Source organism: Podarcis melisellensis (genome assembly GCF_964234715.1).
Source record: "Podarcis melisellensis genome assembly, chromosome: 3".
NCBI lineage: Eukaryota > Metazoa > Chordata > Lepidosauria > Squamata > Lacertidae > Podarcis > Podarcis melisellensis.
Window position 1 is genome coordinate 28,220,778 of NC_138530.1, and position 16,533 is coordinate 28,237,310.

General features: G+C 41.6%; 1 long non-coding RNA gene across 1 annotated transcript in view; it reads left to right on the plus strand.

Moving 5' to 3' along the window:
• LOC309366005 overlaps positions 1–16,533 on the plus strand; it is a 71,093-nt gene that overhangs the window by 22,086 nt on the left and 32,474 nt on the right. The gene's annotated exons all lie outside the window — the stretch shown is intronic.

The following is a 16,533-nucleotide window of genomic DNA, read 5'->3' on the forward strand; positions in this document are numbered from 1 at the left end:
CAGCGCCCTGTCTGAGCCCAAAATTTGGCACCCCAGCACTTCTCATCTGCTCAATTCACTATTTCATAGCTGCGACGCCCTGCAGCGCTCCCTAGGCTTAGTGCCCACTGCAGCAGAATCAGTTGTGCTGCCCTAAATCTGGTGGGCAAGCAGCAGCTAGTGGAGAAATCAATACTGATGAAGCAATACTCAAAGGGAACAAAAATGGAATGATCATGCAAAGTTTTACAGGAAATTCAGTACTTTCACAATTAAAGTGGGATTTCTATTCCATGCTTTAACAAGTTTTGATCCAAAAATATCCAGTGCAGCTTTTTAAAAAATGTCCTCTCTCTTTGGCCTCAAATGCCTTTAAAATTCAGAATGGAAGCATTGCTGAAACTATGCTCACGATATATTGGGAAAATATAAGTATACAAACCAGTCTCAAAATGTGAGATGCTACTAAAATTTGTTAGACAAGACCCATTGTGGCAGAACTCCATACGTGGCTGTAGCACGTCAGTCAAAGGCAGCCACAAAGCAGCCCTTGACATAATGATCAATTATTGAAGGATTTACACCATAGATTGCAACATCTCATTCTTAGCAGTTATGGTCCACTGAGTCATAAATAAGATATATTTAAGAGTCCCTAAGTACACATTTTTACAACAGACCCTGTTGGCTCAGGAGGAGCCACTAAAAGCTATTGAACCAATAATCACCACAGTCTTCATTCAGGTTCACTGTAGATTGTAGGATTTACCACGGCGTTAACAGGTATCCTTGTATTAGCTCTGTGTTCAGTTAGATGGGCATGGCTTAGCTTTCAGATTTGCATCTCCATCATCATTGGAACACTATAAAATACTCTATTGTGCTACAAGAGATTTTTCGTAGTCTGCAATGTAGCATCGGAGAAAGAAGACTACAAGAAGAAGAAGAAGAAGAAGAAGAAGAAGAAGAAGAAGAAGAAGAGGAGGAGTTTGGATTTGATATCCCGCCTTTCACTCCCTTTAAGCAGTCTCAAAGCAGCTAACATTCTCCTTTCCCTTCCTCCCCCACAACAAACACTCTGTGAGGTGAGTGGGGCTGAGAGACTTCAAAGAAGTGTGACTAGCCTAAGGTCACCCAGCAGCTGCATGTGGAGGAGTGGAGACTCGAACCCGGTTCCCCAGATTACGAGACTACCGCTCTTAACCACTACACCACACTGACTCTCGCTGGATTTTCTCGCTGAATGGTAAAGATGGCCCTCTCTTTTCTATTAATTTTTCAGCTGCTATTAATAATAACTATAAAGTCTGAACTTAAGTAACTCACGCTCTTCCTTGCCCCAGATACTACAACAATACATTCAGTATTTAAAGTTTCCTTCAAAGCTCTGTTTGTTAACAAAGTGATTTAGATGTAAACTCAAATGAAATTCATAAGGCTTCTATGTAATATTTTGCAATAAAAAAAATCTGTTGAAGTTTTCCACAGAAAGAGAACAACTAAAATGAGCATGAAGGGTGGAGATGCAGCATCTCTTTACTTACGTTTCGATGTAGGGAATAATTTGGCCATTCACTGTAATTAGGTGTTTGCCTTAGAATCAATGTGAATTAAAATTGATTTTGTGTTGTACTTAATTTGTACAATTTAGACCTCCAAATTGTTTCTTTTTTAGCCTTTTCTTTCTCTCCACCACCACTCTGGAAATTCCTGGCTTCTGTCTTCCTTCAGCATTTTGATGTAAAGTTCTGAACAGCTGGCTACTTTTCTTGTTGCTTGGAAGTTTTATCTACTGAGCTGCTACAGCTGTCTCTGAGTCTACAGCTTGCCACTGAGTTATCCCTGTATTTGCTGTGTAAGGCAGGCATATGTGGAACAGCCAATAGTGTAACGGAAGAGAAACACAAGAAACCCACTTCTGGCACTTTCCCCAGGCCATTTCTAGTGTTCTTGCTAGCATGTAGAACAGGCAGCTTTCTGTTTTAAAAATTCCAGCCTTCTAGGTAGGAGAGGCACTGAGACTAGGAATAAAAATCTGGAGGGTCCAAGCACAGGGTCCAAAAGGTTACTGGGTTTTCATACATAAACACTGCCAGACCCGACAGAGCAATTGCATGGGCCAGTTGGCAATTGTCATGATGGGTCAAGAACAGGGATAGGGAACCTGCAGCCTTTCAGATGCTGTTGGATCCAACTCCCATCAGCCCCAGTCATCATGGCCAGTAGTTAGGGATGCTGGGAGCTGAGCCTGGCAACTTATGGAAGGCTACAGGTTCCCCATTTCAGGTCAAGAAGATCCTAATAGGCTTCAGTTATGGGTGTACATGTGGCAGCCCATCAGTGTGCAAATGGTACTCCTCTTGCATAGCAGTTTCCAAATGGTTGGGCAACTCTGCACATAGAAAGCAATTTTACATGTGGCACTTTCCCTCCATTGAAATGATTATGGGAGCTCTTGTTACCAGAGAGATATTGGTGTGTGGTGGACTAGAACATTCCTCCCTGACCTGATGCATTCAAAACATCGTTCGACCAGAACTTCCATTATTCCTGACCATTGGCCATGCTGGTTGGGATTTTTGGGAAATGGAACTCAGAACTTCTGGAGGGTACGAGGTTGGGGAAAGCATGCGTATTCACCCCCCCCCCCCAAAAAAAATGTATTTTCAGAATTCTTATCCATTTTAGTGGATTGCAATCTACAACTGTGTAACCACTTGGAAGCAAGCCCCATTGAACCCAATGAAATTTCTAAGTAGACATATCTAGGATTGTACTCTTAGTTACTGAATGGTTTCACGACACTGTAGTGGAGAAGTCATAATACACAAATATAATATTAAAAGCAAAAAATTGTTCCTGAAATGGTATTTATACCAGATGAAACTCTGATTCACTAAATAACAAATTGCGGGACCGATAATAGTATAATAAGAAATAGGAATATTTTTTTCTTCTGTTTTTCTTCTCAGAAATCCTTTTTATTTTTAAGCAGATAATTTTACTTATAGCTTTACAGCAACCCAGATTTAGAGATAATTTCCTGTGAGCTTGATATTATGAATCCTATTTAAGTATGCTTAAGATCTCTCACTTAGAGTTAAGTGGCAGAAGAAAAGGCAAAATTGTCTTTGCAGATGTTGAGAAGAAATTCATTGCAGGCAATCATCATTTAATATCCAGTGCTGACTTTTTGAACAAGTGCTTTCGCTAAATGATAAATCAAATGAGTTGGCACTAACAATAATCTCTTAGAATATGAATGAGAAAAGCAAGAATATTAAAACAATAGAAACATTAACACACAAAACCCAGCCATTAGGAAAGGAATGGCATTGGGAAAATTAGCTGTTTCTTTTAGTGCATCTTTCTGCAACAATGCCTGGAGCACACACATTCTTAGTGGGATTCTTAGCATGCGCATTCATGCATGTAAATGAGTGTTGTCTGTACAACTCCCCAACTGGCCAACCCAATCCTACTGGTGGGGCTATGTGCACTGCTTGGGGGGGGGGTTCATTTTTTAAGCAAATTAATATCTAATAATAATAATAATAATTTTTATTTATATCCCGCCCTCCCCAGCCAAAGCTGGGCTCAGGGCGGCTAACAACAGTCAAAATAGTTCAACATTCTAAAAACATTCATTATAAAATTAATTAAAATCAAATTAATGGCAACCATCAAGCAAAATTCTGTGTAGGTTGCCAGAGGAGGGGGTCAGGCTGCGCCCTGACCAAAGGCCTGGTGGAACAGCTCTGTCTTGCAGGCCCTGCGGAAAGATGTCAGGTCCCGCAGGGCCCTAGTCTCTTGTGACAGAGCGTTCCACCAGATTGGAGCCACAGCCGAGAAGGCCCTGGCTCTAGTTGAAGCCAGCCTAACCTCTCTGAGGCCTGGGACCTTGAGGATGTTATTATTTGCAGACCGTAGGTTTCTCTGTGGGGCATACCAGGAGAGGCGGTCCCGTAGGTACGAGGGTCCTAGGCCGTATAGGGCTTTAAAGGTTAAAACCAGCACCTTGAACCTGATCCTGTACTCCAGCGGGAGCCAGTGCAGCTTGTATAGTACTGGATGAATATGATCTCGCAGCGAAGACCCCATAAGGAGTCTTGCCGCGGCATTTTGCACCCGCTGGAGTTTCTGGGTCAGTCTCAAGGGCAGCCCCACGTAGAGCGAGTTACAATAATCCAGTCTGAAGGTGACCGTCGCGTGGATCACAGTGGCTAGGTCAGGGCGAGAGAGATAAGGAGCCAACTGCTTAGCTTGGCGGAGATGAAAAAATGCCGCCTTTGTTATAGCTGTAATCTGTGCCTCCATAGAGAGGGAGGTATCAAAGATTACACCCTAATTAAGTTAGCCAGGATTGGATTCAGTCCTTGCCCCTGCCCCCAGTTCTCCTTCCTTACTAAGCAAAGGATTGGTGGGGTTTCATCATTGCTGTTATTTTTAATAAAAAAAACACACAGATTTTTGTTCCAGCCCGTATCCAAAAACCTAGTAGCACTCATTTTGAGAACCCTGCTCCTAAGAGCAACTTGCATTGCTGACAAATCACGTTTCCCCTGGTGCAAGAGACAGCAATGTGTGTCCCCAAACGGAGGGTGGGATTGTTGGGTGTCCAACAGGGATTAGTGCACATTTCTCTGAGCTGGAATGTGCACAGACTTGCACATATGTGGGCCCCTAGTCAGATTTATGTTATATGTTGGATCCAGAACTCTCCATGTTAGGTCTGGCTGGGGCTGATGGGAGTTGTAGTCCTAAACATCTGGAAAGCACCATGTTGACTATCCCAGTCTACGCTGGTGGGCAGTGGCCCAACAAGGTTTCAGGCATGGGTGTCTCCTAGCCGCATCTGAAAATGCCAGGGTTTGAACCTGCAACCTTCTGCATAAAAAGCATATGCTGTGTCACTGAACTATGGCGCTTCTCCATGGCAGGGGTTGTGCACACACTGGCATGGGTATTGACAGGATGTGTGTGTGTTTGTGCAGGAAGAAAGAAAAAAACTGAAGCAGGGAGCAGGCTAACTTCTCAAAAATGAGAACAGTGCCTGGACATAGTGTCTCAAATCTCAAGTTTTACAAATGCTAGAATATTTTTTTTTAAAAAAAGCAAGCAAGCTGGGAATCTGGGGATTATGGTTCATCTGAGGAAGGATTCCCTCTTCCATTAGGATGCCCATGCACACTGCATTGGCTTCTCAATCAGGATTTCAGCCCATGTAAAACTCTCTCTCTCTCAAAATGGAACAGCCCTGCTGAATCATCTCAAGGATCACTCTAGTACCCCATTTCATGTACTGGCCAGCTTGTGGTTTGTAACCTACCATCTGGCATACAACAAGATAGATGTCCTTCTGTTGGGTCAGGTGGATTGGCTAAGGTCTGAACAAAACTGGCCTCCCAAAATCTTCTCTCCAAATTGCAGGAGGTGAAATTTGGGTAGTTAGGTAGATTCACCAGATATTCTCTGGTGGGATGTGGGCAGAGTTCACCAAAAGGTTTTAGATGGTTGAAAAACAAAACTCACAGGAAATTTCTCAGAGAATTCCTTTCCAATGAATTTTGATTAGTTGTGCCAAACATTCTTCCACTTAGTGACATAGTTTGTGTGTTCACTAAATATTCTCTCTGTGTGTTTGTACATGTGTGTGGAAAAGAGTGGGAAAAAGAAAAGGAAAAAAAACAGATTTGTCACGTAATGTTCAAATCTTTTATTTAGAAGCCCCCAAAACACCTTGCTCTGAGAAGGGCTTCTCCTATTCTTCCTCCTTAAATTTATTTACACTCTGCCTTTGCGCCTGGGTGCTTGGCGCTTTCTCAGTGCCTAGGCAAGCTAGCAGGTAAGTGGAGGTAGGCAACTAAACGGATGGGAACTGAGCTTATTCCAAGCTGTCCCCATGCACCATCACCCAGCCACTGTGATTACGGGACCTCCAGCTAATGCCGGTTGAAATAGGATTCATCTACCAATCCCGTCAGCTTCTGTACATGGTATTGGAGAAGTGTATCACTTTGTCCTTAATCTCAGGGAGCAAGCTTTTTTGGGACCAGCCCTTCTTTCACGGAATAATAATGCAAATAATCTACTTGCCACCATGTGGTAGTTTTCCCCAGAAAGAGGAAATGAGCCTAGACAACAGCATGGAGGTGTTAAACTCCCTGCACTGTTTCCTGTATGTGACAGTATAGTCTAGGCCAGGCCTCAAGAAAAGCCATGTATTGATTTGGTTGTCCAATTCAGGAGGGGGAGCAAGGTTACCTCATTAGCTACACACCGCTTTGGATAAAAGATTTAAAATGATACCAGTCATTTATAATATTCACCTGCATCAACCTCACGCTTATTATAACTATAATCTAACCTGTAATACCTGACCTAAAACTGTAAATCTTTAAGTGATTACATGGTCAGGGAAGTTCAGGCAGATATAATTTAATCATTTCAGAGCAGATTTAGCTGTAGGCTGGTTGCTTAGGCTGCTGGCACCTAGTCATATTTATGACACATTTAAATAAGAATAGCCAAAAAATGAATCAGACTTGACTTTGATGCAGGTAAGCATTTAGCAACTGCCTAATTGTATTTATCCGTGACAGAATCACAATAGAATGTCTTTATTAGATCTCAGTTCCAGAACATGGTGTACTTCTGCATCTCTCCTGGACCCTGAGCAGACCTGCAGGAATGCTGATGAATTTTGTTGCCGCTAGAGTTTAGAATAATAATAAAACATTCTTAATCTGGTGTGCATTTTGCTGAACATGCTCTAAAATAAACCAAATGGGGGGCCGTGCTTAATTCAGATGGTCTAAAAATAATAATGCAGGAAGCACCTTGAACCCTGTCCTCTGGTTCCGCATTTCAAAAAAATGACTTTTCTCGTTGCAGTTGCTGTCCTGGGTTTCTTTGAGAGGAAGGGTGGGATGTAAATTTAATAATAAATAAAAAAGAAATATTTTACTTTATTTTATTTTATTGAAGATTCTTATATTTGTTAAGATTTCTTCTATTTTATATGTTAAGATTCTAATGGGTTCCATTAAAAATAGCAGTTTCTATACAATAATTCAAAAAAAAAAATAGCAAAATATAAGATACAGTTAAAACATCAGCAATAGGCCAACAAAAGAAGTTAAAAGGATACAGTTAATATGATGCATGTAGAGACTAATTCGGACAATCCAAAAGATTGATAAATCAGGAAAGGCAAGATCCTATCAATGTTGTGGCATTTTGTGCCATTTAAGCACAGGATAGGGAGCTCCACATCTGGGGTGCCACTACAGATAAGGCCCTACAGGTCTCTCCACATGTTGGTGAGACAATGAGCAGAGTCCCTCTCCCAGCCACAGAGCATGGCTTGGCTGATGTGGAGAAATGTAGTGCAGATTCCACTGGACAGGTGTTACCTGTCAATGCACTGAAGTGACAATCCTCTTGTGGCTACATTCTGTACTAAAATTTCCAGACTGTCTTCAAGGGCAGCTCAATGTAGAGTGCCTTACAGTAGTCTAAATGGAAAGAGATCAGAGCATGCAAAATTTTACTGGAGTGCACAGTAGCTGTTTTTCCTGCTGCAAGGAATAACAATTGTGCAATGTAGTTTAGAGATCCCTAGGCTAATATAGCTCAGGTGGTAAAGTATGGGACTCTTAATCTAAGGGTCGTGGGTTTGAGCCCCACAGTGGGCAAAATATTCTTGCATTTCACGGGGTTGGACTAGATGACTTTCATGGTTCCTTTCAACTCTCAGTGAAGTATACTGTGTGAGGTGATTGCTTTGTTTTTTTTAAAGTGTGGTGACATTTTTGCTGGTGCCATCTATCGCCACTCCCCCTCCTTCCATTGACAAGGTGCTCCTCCGTGGGCTTCTGGTGGGGCTGGGCACCACAAAAACACTGGTATGTTTTCTGGTATGCCAGAAAACATGTATCTCAAAAACACTAGCCACGTTGGCTGTGCTTTACCTTCACAGCTGGAGGCAGCCAGGCTGCCAAATACCAGTTGCTGGAATACAGGAGAGACAGCTATTGTGCTTATCTTCTGTTTGCTGGTTGGCCTGACAACACTGGCTGCCAATTAGTTTCCACTGTCTGAGGCACTTTCTTGTGTGCCCTCTCCCCAAGAGGCTCAGAGGGTGGCAACCTGAGACCTCAAGGCCTATTCCGTGGTGGCTCCCAGTTTGTAGAATGCTCTCCCCAGGGAGGCTAATCTGGCCCCTTCATTACATATCTTTAAGGGCCAGGCAAAAACATTTTTCTATAATTAGGCCTTTGGCTGATCAAACATTCTATGGCCTATGTGGGAGAGAGGTTATTGGGTTTTGTTTTGTTTTTACAATGCATTTTGTGTTTTCATTTTGTATATTTATGTTGTGAACCACCCTGTGATATTCAGATGAAGAGCAATATTGTACAAATGTAATAAAAAATAAAATCATAATAATAACAATAGAGGGAAAAGACACCATCTCCAGTATGGATGCTTTCTGGGAGCAATAGGAGCCTGTTGTCCCAGGACAGACCATGAAGACTATCTAGTGTGTGACAAATCAACTAAGAGCCAGCATGGAATTATTTTGAATCCCATTGCGGTGACCCCTTATTTTATATTATTTCACTCTCACACTATATTTGTGAGACATCCATCATCCAGTAAGCTTTGTGATAAAACAGAAACTTAGACGTGGGTCTAGTCGCAACTCTAAAGAAATAGAACTATTAATGCTGGCAAGACTGGGTCTCTGAAGGATAGATTCTACGTTTGTAAAGTGATGCTTGTCAGTTAAGAAAATACTTATTTGAAAAGGCTTGTGAGTAACGTTAGTGCCGATGTGTATTATTTAACCACATGCAATGGTCACTAACCACTGGAGATTCGTTTCAGCAACTGCATGCCCAACTATTTATATTCCTTTAAAGCGGGCATGTGCAGATGTTCCTGGTGGATGGTGCTCCTTATTTATCACCAACAGAAGAGACAGCCCAATATTTCATCTGATGAGCTATTATGGCTTTAGTGAACCATCTCTTAACCAGAAGCCTTTAACACTGTCTGGGGTTGTCTTTAATGCTTTTCACACATTTTCTGAGTTTTAGCATCTGACTTAAGTCTTCTGTTCAAAAGACTGGGCATAAAAACTGGTATAATGGAACCACTATTATTTTTTTTATCACCACCGCCTTTGTTATTGGAGATCTAATGACAACAGCTCTGTCTGCATCTCAAGTGCCCGACTTGCGGAGGGGACAGAGGCTCTTTCTGTGAGCCTTTAATGTCAAATGTTGAGCTGCTTCCAGAAATAATGCACTTTTAGCAATGGTAAGCCCGATATTTTTAAGAGGGCCACTGGAACATTATAGCTTAAAACATTATTTTAGGAGACTGGGAGGGGGTGGGTGGAATCCCTACTCCCCCCCCCCCAATCCCCTTTGTTTTAAATACCTTCCTTGTTACAAATTTGCTAGTTATGAAAAAGAGTGAGGAAAAATGCTATTTGCTTTTGGTAATCGGATTCAGTGGCATCTAATCCTATATCGTATTTATGGCTGTGCTAGCTATTCAAAATTAAAATGAACCTTTCATCCATGTGTATCATAAATGGGCATTTATCAGGATTATATGATTTTGCAATCCATCTGAATATGTAACCGGAATTTGTTTTCTTTCCGTTTCACTATGTAATTACCATGCGACAATAACAAAAGTGACATGTTTGAAGAACAGATAAAATGCTGTAAATTGGCCAGTAATGGTGATATTTCCTCATCTTCTGAAAAACCCATTTATTCTCTCTCTCGACAAATCAAGGCATTGTCAGCCCGCACTCATCTTGTGGCCGGAGGGGCCCTACCAATTTCTAGATGTAAGTGAATACTGGAATGCAGATGAGGCCTACTAACTAAGGCTTTCAACTCAGGCAGCTGGTCTTAGCTTGCCTCAATTTCTAAATCATCCATAATGGGGCCAGGACCTCCGAAGCACTAAAAAGAGCGAGCTGACATGCTGGACAAACTGTTAATTTTTTTTCCTGAAGAAGCTGCTATATTGCACATCTGTCACTGCTATGCAGACAATTACTCACAGAGTGGAAAAAAATCTGCTGCTTGTTTCTAGTGTAGTTGTTAACTGACATAATGGCGAAATACAATGGTTTAGGAGAGGCATAGAGAGGGTTTCCCTCCTCCCTTTTAAAAAATTCTCCTCAGTTGTTTTTTCCATTTTGAATGCTTCTGTATTCTGGAACATTCCACATATGTAACAGCCCAACACCAAGGCTATGAAACAATAGTCACAGAGCTGGTTAAAAACATTTGGGGTTATCAACCTCAGCTTTCCCTCTCTCCTCTAAACATTCACATCATGCATTAGTCATTATTGGCGGTTTTTAAAATAACTGTATAGTTTATAAAAAGGCATTTCCACATACAAAGCTTTGAAATTCCAATTGACAGAGGGTATTTAGTGTAAAAGACATCTTTTGTCAATAATCTCCTTAATTTGAGATAATTGCTAAATCTTTATTACATAAGTGGATATTTTTATTGTACTTAAAAATAGGTTAGTATTAAAAAAATTGAACAGGGTAATAAATAATCTAGCCATGTTATTCTTCCACCCCACCCACATAGCTAATGGGGAGAGATCAGGGTTTGAATAGTCCTGTACACATGGGAGAAATGAACTTATAGGAGATAATATGGCAATTTGAATGTGAGATAACTGGGGGATCTTCCATTCAGTTGTTCACTGCTTTCAACAAGAAGGAAGGTGGGGAAGAAGAACTGATGGTGCCAAGAGATGGGGAGAAAGCCTTTCCTCCTCCCAGGAGGGGAGGGGTTGTGAGCGGGATACGATTCCCCTCCGCCCCCTGCTTCAACTCCAGGGCTGGCGCCACGCCCCTCCCCAGTTGGGCACCCAATAGGGAAGCTCGGTGGGGGCGTGGCTTGCTCCTCAAACGCAGCCGCGCCAGCCATCCCCACCATTGCACACACATTTTCTTCGAGTCACCCACCCTCCACTCCCTTTAGATTAGCTGTTCCTGAGATTTTGCTAAGGACCTCTGGTTGGTCGCCCTGTTTAACCAGGAGGCCTGGTAGGAGTTTTTTCAAATTGGCTAAATTGGCCCGGCCTCTTGGTTTTTCCCGCCTACCTCGTAGCAACCGTCACAACTTTCATGGTAGTTGGCGGTTAGGCATTGGAATGTGTTGTTGGTGTTTCGGGGGGCAAGGTGTAGCCATCGCCTTCCCCAACAATTTTGGGTATTCTGCTAAAGGAATCCGGCGGTCGTGGATCTTGTCCGATGCCCGTGTGGCAGGGGTCCATGGCACAACCCTCGGTGACATTAGGAAGAGAGCCTATAATTGTATTAGCATCAGCAGGCTTCCCCTACTGGTGGTTAACCCCTCCTCAGACTCACCCCTCTACGAGTGGGTGGAGTCTAATATTCCGTGGTCCAATGCCTAAGCCAATACCTTCTCACATGCTGTAATCAATAAAGTTGTGGCCTTTGCCTTACCCATTAACCTTACATTCTGTGTCCACGTGTCTTTATTCCCCAAGCGGGGATCAGGTCCTCAAATCACAATCCCCTGTTCCTGTTCCTGATCTGTCCCTGAAGTTAATCACAAGGAAATGGGCTAAAAGGCCAGAAACACTGGAAAGACGTGCTATATTCATTGGTAGGGAAACGAGTCAAAACATTCCAATTGCAAGCCAAAGCATAGCACTGTAAAGAAATCATGCACACTCTGAGTTTCATTGAAGCTTTTATTATAAACATCCTGACTGGGACACCCAAGTTAAAATAACCACTCAGCTCTAATGCCTGCCCCCCCTCTGAAAAAAACCTACTTCACAGGATTATGGTGAGTCAGGGATAACTTTGCATGTTTCTCTGAGCTCTCAGTAGAGGAAGGGAAGATAAAAATGTAATGGTGTGTAACATCTATGTGTGATGTCTGCACGTTCGTTTTGCAATTAAAAATTAGAACATTGTGCAGCTGGAAGCAAAGCCCTGCCTGACAAAAGCCAGCACAGCTGTAAAGGTCTTGCTCCATTTGGACTGAAATCAGAATTTCACTCTGGTTCTCATTCTGAGTTAAGTGGGAAGTTAAAGTGCCTAATGCCGCCGCCGATGTGTTATCAGTTAGGTACAGTGCGGGTATTTCACAGATATGGGAAAACTGTTCCCCCCAGTGTTGTCGGACTGCATCTCCCATTGGCCCATCCCTAATCACTGGCCACTCTGGCTGGAACTGAGAGGAAATGGATTCAAGCGAAAACTGGAGGGCTACAGGTTACCGACCCCTGCTTTTAAAGAGGTGTTGGGCAGCCAGATGTTGTTGGAGTAGAATGACCACCATCCTTGACCAATAACCATGTTAGCTTGAGGCTTGTGGGAGTTGCAGTCCGACAACAACTGGCTACTCCTGGTGTAAGGGGCTGGAGCATATGGCTCCACAGACTACTACCAAGCAACTCATGGTTAACATGGCAATCCATAGTAAAGCAATCAGCCTTTGGCATCAGCCCAGCTCTTGTCAAACTTATAAAGAACTGAAGGCTATTCTTGTAAGCTACCCTGTGTACTATTGCAGCACTGCCTATCTGTCGAGTCAGAGCTCAGCTTGGGAAGTCACATGATTAATAATAGAAAGTTAACCAAGCCAAACAAGTTCAACCAAGATAGGAATGATAGAGAAATATCCCCTAGTACAGGCATCCCCAATCTTCGGCCCTCCAGATGTTTTGGACTACAATTCCCATCATCCCTGACCACTGGTCCTTTTAGCTAGGGATCATGGGAGTTGTAGACCAAAACATCTGGAGAGCTGCAGGTTGGGGGTGCCTGCCTTAGTTAATAACCAGAATGAAATAAGGGGAATCAGTGCTTTTTTCTTAAAAAAATGTTTAGGGGTACTCTCATTTTCCTACTCATATTGAAATACTGCCCCTCAATGAGGCCAAACTTAGATTCACAAAATGTTTAGGGGTATGTGTACCCTTGCGTCCCCCCCAGAAAAAAAAGCACTGGGGAGAATGTTGGTGTATTGGTTCTGTATTACCTTTGCCCTATAAGCCAACTGTAGCACTCATTAAGAATTACTCAGAATTACTCATTAAGAATTACTTATGCTTTCAGCAATCCTGCCAGTTTTCATTTACTATGTATTAATGTGGCTCATGATTAGCCTCTTGGTGAGTTGCTGCTCTTACGACATAGCCTAAGATGAGAAACAGGAAAACAGTTTAGAAATGGCTCACCTGTTGATTTAGGCAAGGGTTGAATGTAGGAGGGAAGAGATCAGGGTGATTCCTTCTTATATCCACAGCTACAGTTTTCTAACCAGAATGCACAGGCAAAAATGCACCTACGTTTGTTCCAGCTACAACGAAACACAAACATTTCCCTGAAAAAGTTGACAAGGAATCGAGTCTCATTGTTCCGCTGCAAATGCAGCGATGTCTGAATCAGGGGGATGATTTATGCTGTCTGACAATTCAAAGACAGGAGACAACTCTAATGTACAGATAAAACCAAAAGTGGCAATAGTAGATCATCACACTGACAGTTAATGGGACTGACTCGCTGGAGAGAAATCTGGATCTACTTAAAATGTCAGGTGTGTAAAGTAATGAGTCTGTGCTTAGTAGGAGACCTCCAGAAGGAGCCTTCATGGTCCACCCGTCAGTTGAATATATATTACGGCAAACCTGTTAAATCAATGAGTATTTAATACCTAATGACTTGGGGTTTTTTTCTTTGAAAAAGACTCATTCTTACCCCTAAGGCAACTTGTGTGATTCTAACAGATCAAAAATTTCTTAGAATGCAATCAATGTTATTGGAAGGATTAATATAACAACAAAAACTATAGTCAGATTCCATCTATTTGAAAGAAGTCTGTGGATAAAGAAATGAATGACCAATTGCCAAATGCTGCAACCTTCTTCAAACTGTAGGAACCTCTGCATGGGAGTATTTTTAAATGACAGGAACTCTAGGTGAGAAAACTAGTGAGATTCTTGAGACTAGTCACTGCATTCTTATTATCATGCGGATGCACTTGAATCAGTCATCGAAGGGTGCCCAACCACCACCAGAAATAGGTCATATTGCTGGCATGAAACCTCCCCCTTCCACACGGAAGAAGCATGTGGTACTGAACATTATGGTAACACGGAGGATGCTTCAAGCATTCTCTCATGGGATAAAAATAATGCACAGCCAAGGTTTTAGTTGCACACCCCAGTCTTCACCACAATTCTCAGAGGAATAACATACATCATGGGTTTCCAAACTGGTGGCCTGTGGCATGTCTGTGAAGAACATTTATAATTTTAATTCTATGGAATTCGAATTGCAATGCAGTAAATACATACAATAGAAGAACAGAATCTATAAAAATGCAATTAAAATGATGCAGTAACTAGCATAACACATTAGAATTGCTATGACAGGCAGAGAAATTGTTAAGTGGCCCACCATGAGCCTCGGCACTTTTCAAGTGATTCGTGAAAAACAAGTTTGGGAACTGCTGGCATAAACTAAAACATAGGCTACTGATGGCTATAACCCTAAAATGTAATAGTGTGGATTTTAACTTTTTTCTAAGCCACCTGGAGACCCACTTCTGATTCAGCTACATTAGTCAAAAAACAGCATTTTAAATGTGTTATACACATGCAGCACCAGATGGTGCTATAGAGCACAAAACCTTTCTATGCGATTTCCCCCTTTTGTTATAATAATTTGATTTGTGACTTATAGCATTCCCCCCCCTTTGTGTAGATCCACCCCTATATGTTGACTATACCTCTTTACCCTTTAACATTTAAGGTATTTTGTTTTGTGCCCCCCCCAGTAGAATTTATAATGTTCTGTTCTGGCTGGTCACAGTTTTGAAACTTTAATTTCAGTGTGGATGTTGAGTCACTTTAAAATAAAAAACACATACTGAATTTTAAAAGGCAAAATGGAAGGGCAAATGGTAGAAAACAAGCTTATTACACAATGATCCCTCTACAGCAGAACATATTTGTACGCCTATAGTTTTTCATTTTAATCACAAAGTGGAGATACAGTGCTACATGCACAAAAAAAGTCAGGTTGATTATATATTAAATGCACATACAGTACTTTCATCAAAGCTGCATGTATGTACAGTAGTCTAGTATTACTTGGATGACAAATTAATCAAGTCTACTAGATGCCTAAATTATTACCCATCAGCCACCAGGGCTCCAGAGGATGTCAATTTATTACTCTAACAAAGAGAAAACGCCTGTTTAACTCTTCCATGTGGAAGCATCAGAAATACCTATGCTAGCATTTTAACACTGAGCATTGCAGCTTTGAATCAAAGGTAGGTATTTGCCTTGCAATAAATTATTCTAAAATCTAAATTACAACCCAGCTCATAATTCTTGAAGTTTTATGACTAAATCTCTAAACCACCCTCCTTTCCTCAGTTACACTGCAATGGTTGATCCCTAGATCTACTTACCTAAAATCACATTGCAAAAGGAAGCACAATTTGTTTGGGAGGGAAGCTACAAATTGTAGCACACTCTAGGGACATTTTTATAGTAGGATCACCATGTTACAGAATTCACTTTATGAATTACTGTGGCAAAGGCCATATTCCGGTAGCAGACAGAGCCAGACACCCACTCAGAGCGATTTATTTCTTAATAACTGAACTCATATTTACCTTCCATTTTATTCAAATAACTTTTAAAAATAAATAAACATGTTTATAAAAAGCTCTCCAACTCCCTTTCTTTATTTTGCCTGTGCAGAAGGCAAAACTCAGTAATGCCAGAAGAATGCAAACAAGGTTCAATAAATAGCTGAACAATAATTCCTTCTTTTCAGCTATTTGAAGTCTCAAGCTTCAAAATGTATTTGCACTCTCAAAATCATATGCATTTTTGCATACTTTTTGCATATTTGCAAGGAACAGAAAAGGGGAAGGACCTGAACATCAAAGCCTTTCTCACCTCACTGAGCAGCTGATCATCGGAAGGGGACCAGGGAGTTGGATGAAATTTGGTTCATGCCCGGGGTTCCCAACCTGAATTCGATCAAAGAGCAGTTGATGACAAAAGTCTTTGCCTGAGACACTGAGCAACCAATCAGAATAGATAATTCCGACCTTAGCAAACAAATACTGTCACCTGAATCCTATATATTTTCCCTTAACTCCTGCTTCTTCCTCTTAGTTACTTGGGACCTTTGTCTTTGGCCACTGCCTCATCATAACCCTTGTCATAACTGCTTCCTCCCTTTCCTTCCTTTCTACTGAAAACCAGTTAAGTGCCCATTCATATGATGACCAGGTGCAATGCAGTAGCAACTAATATATTACTGATACCACAGTGCCCAGGCAATGGCAGTTTTCAGGTTACAGTTTGTTACTAACTTGAAACCATTGAGAATTGAGTATTCCCCTATTCCTTATGTTTTGAGCATGGCAAAAAAGAAAAGGGAAAAAAAAGCAGAATTCAGAAACTGGAGTTTATTATTTAAGAGTACCTATTTTT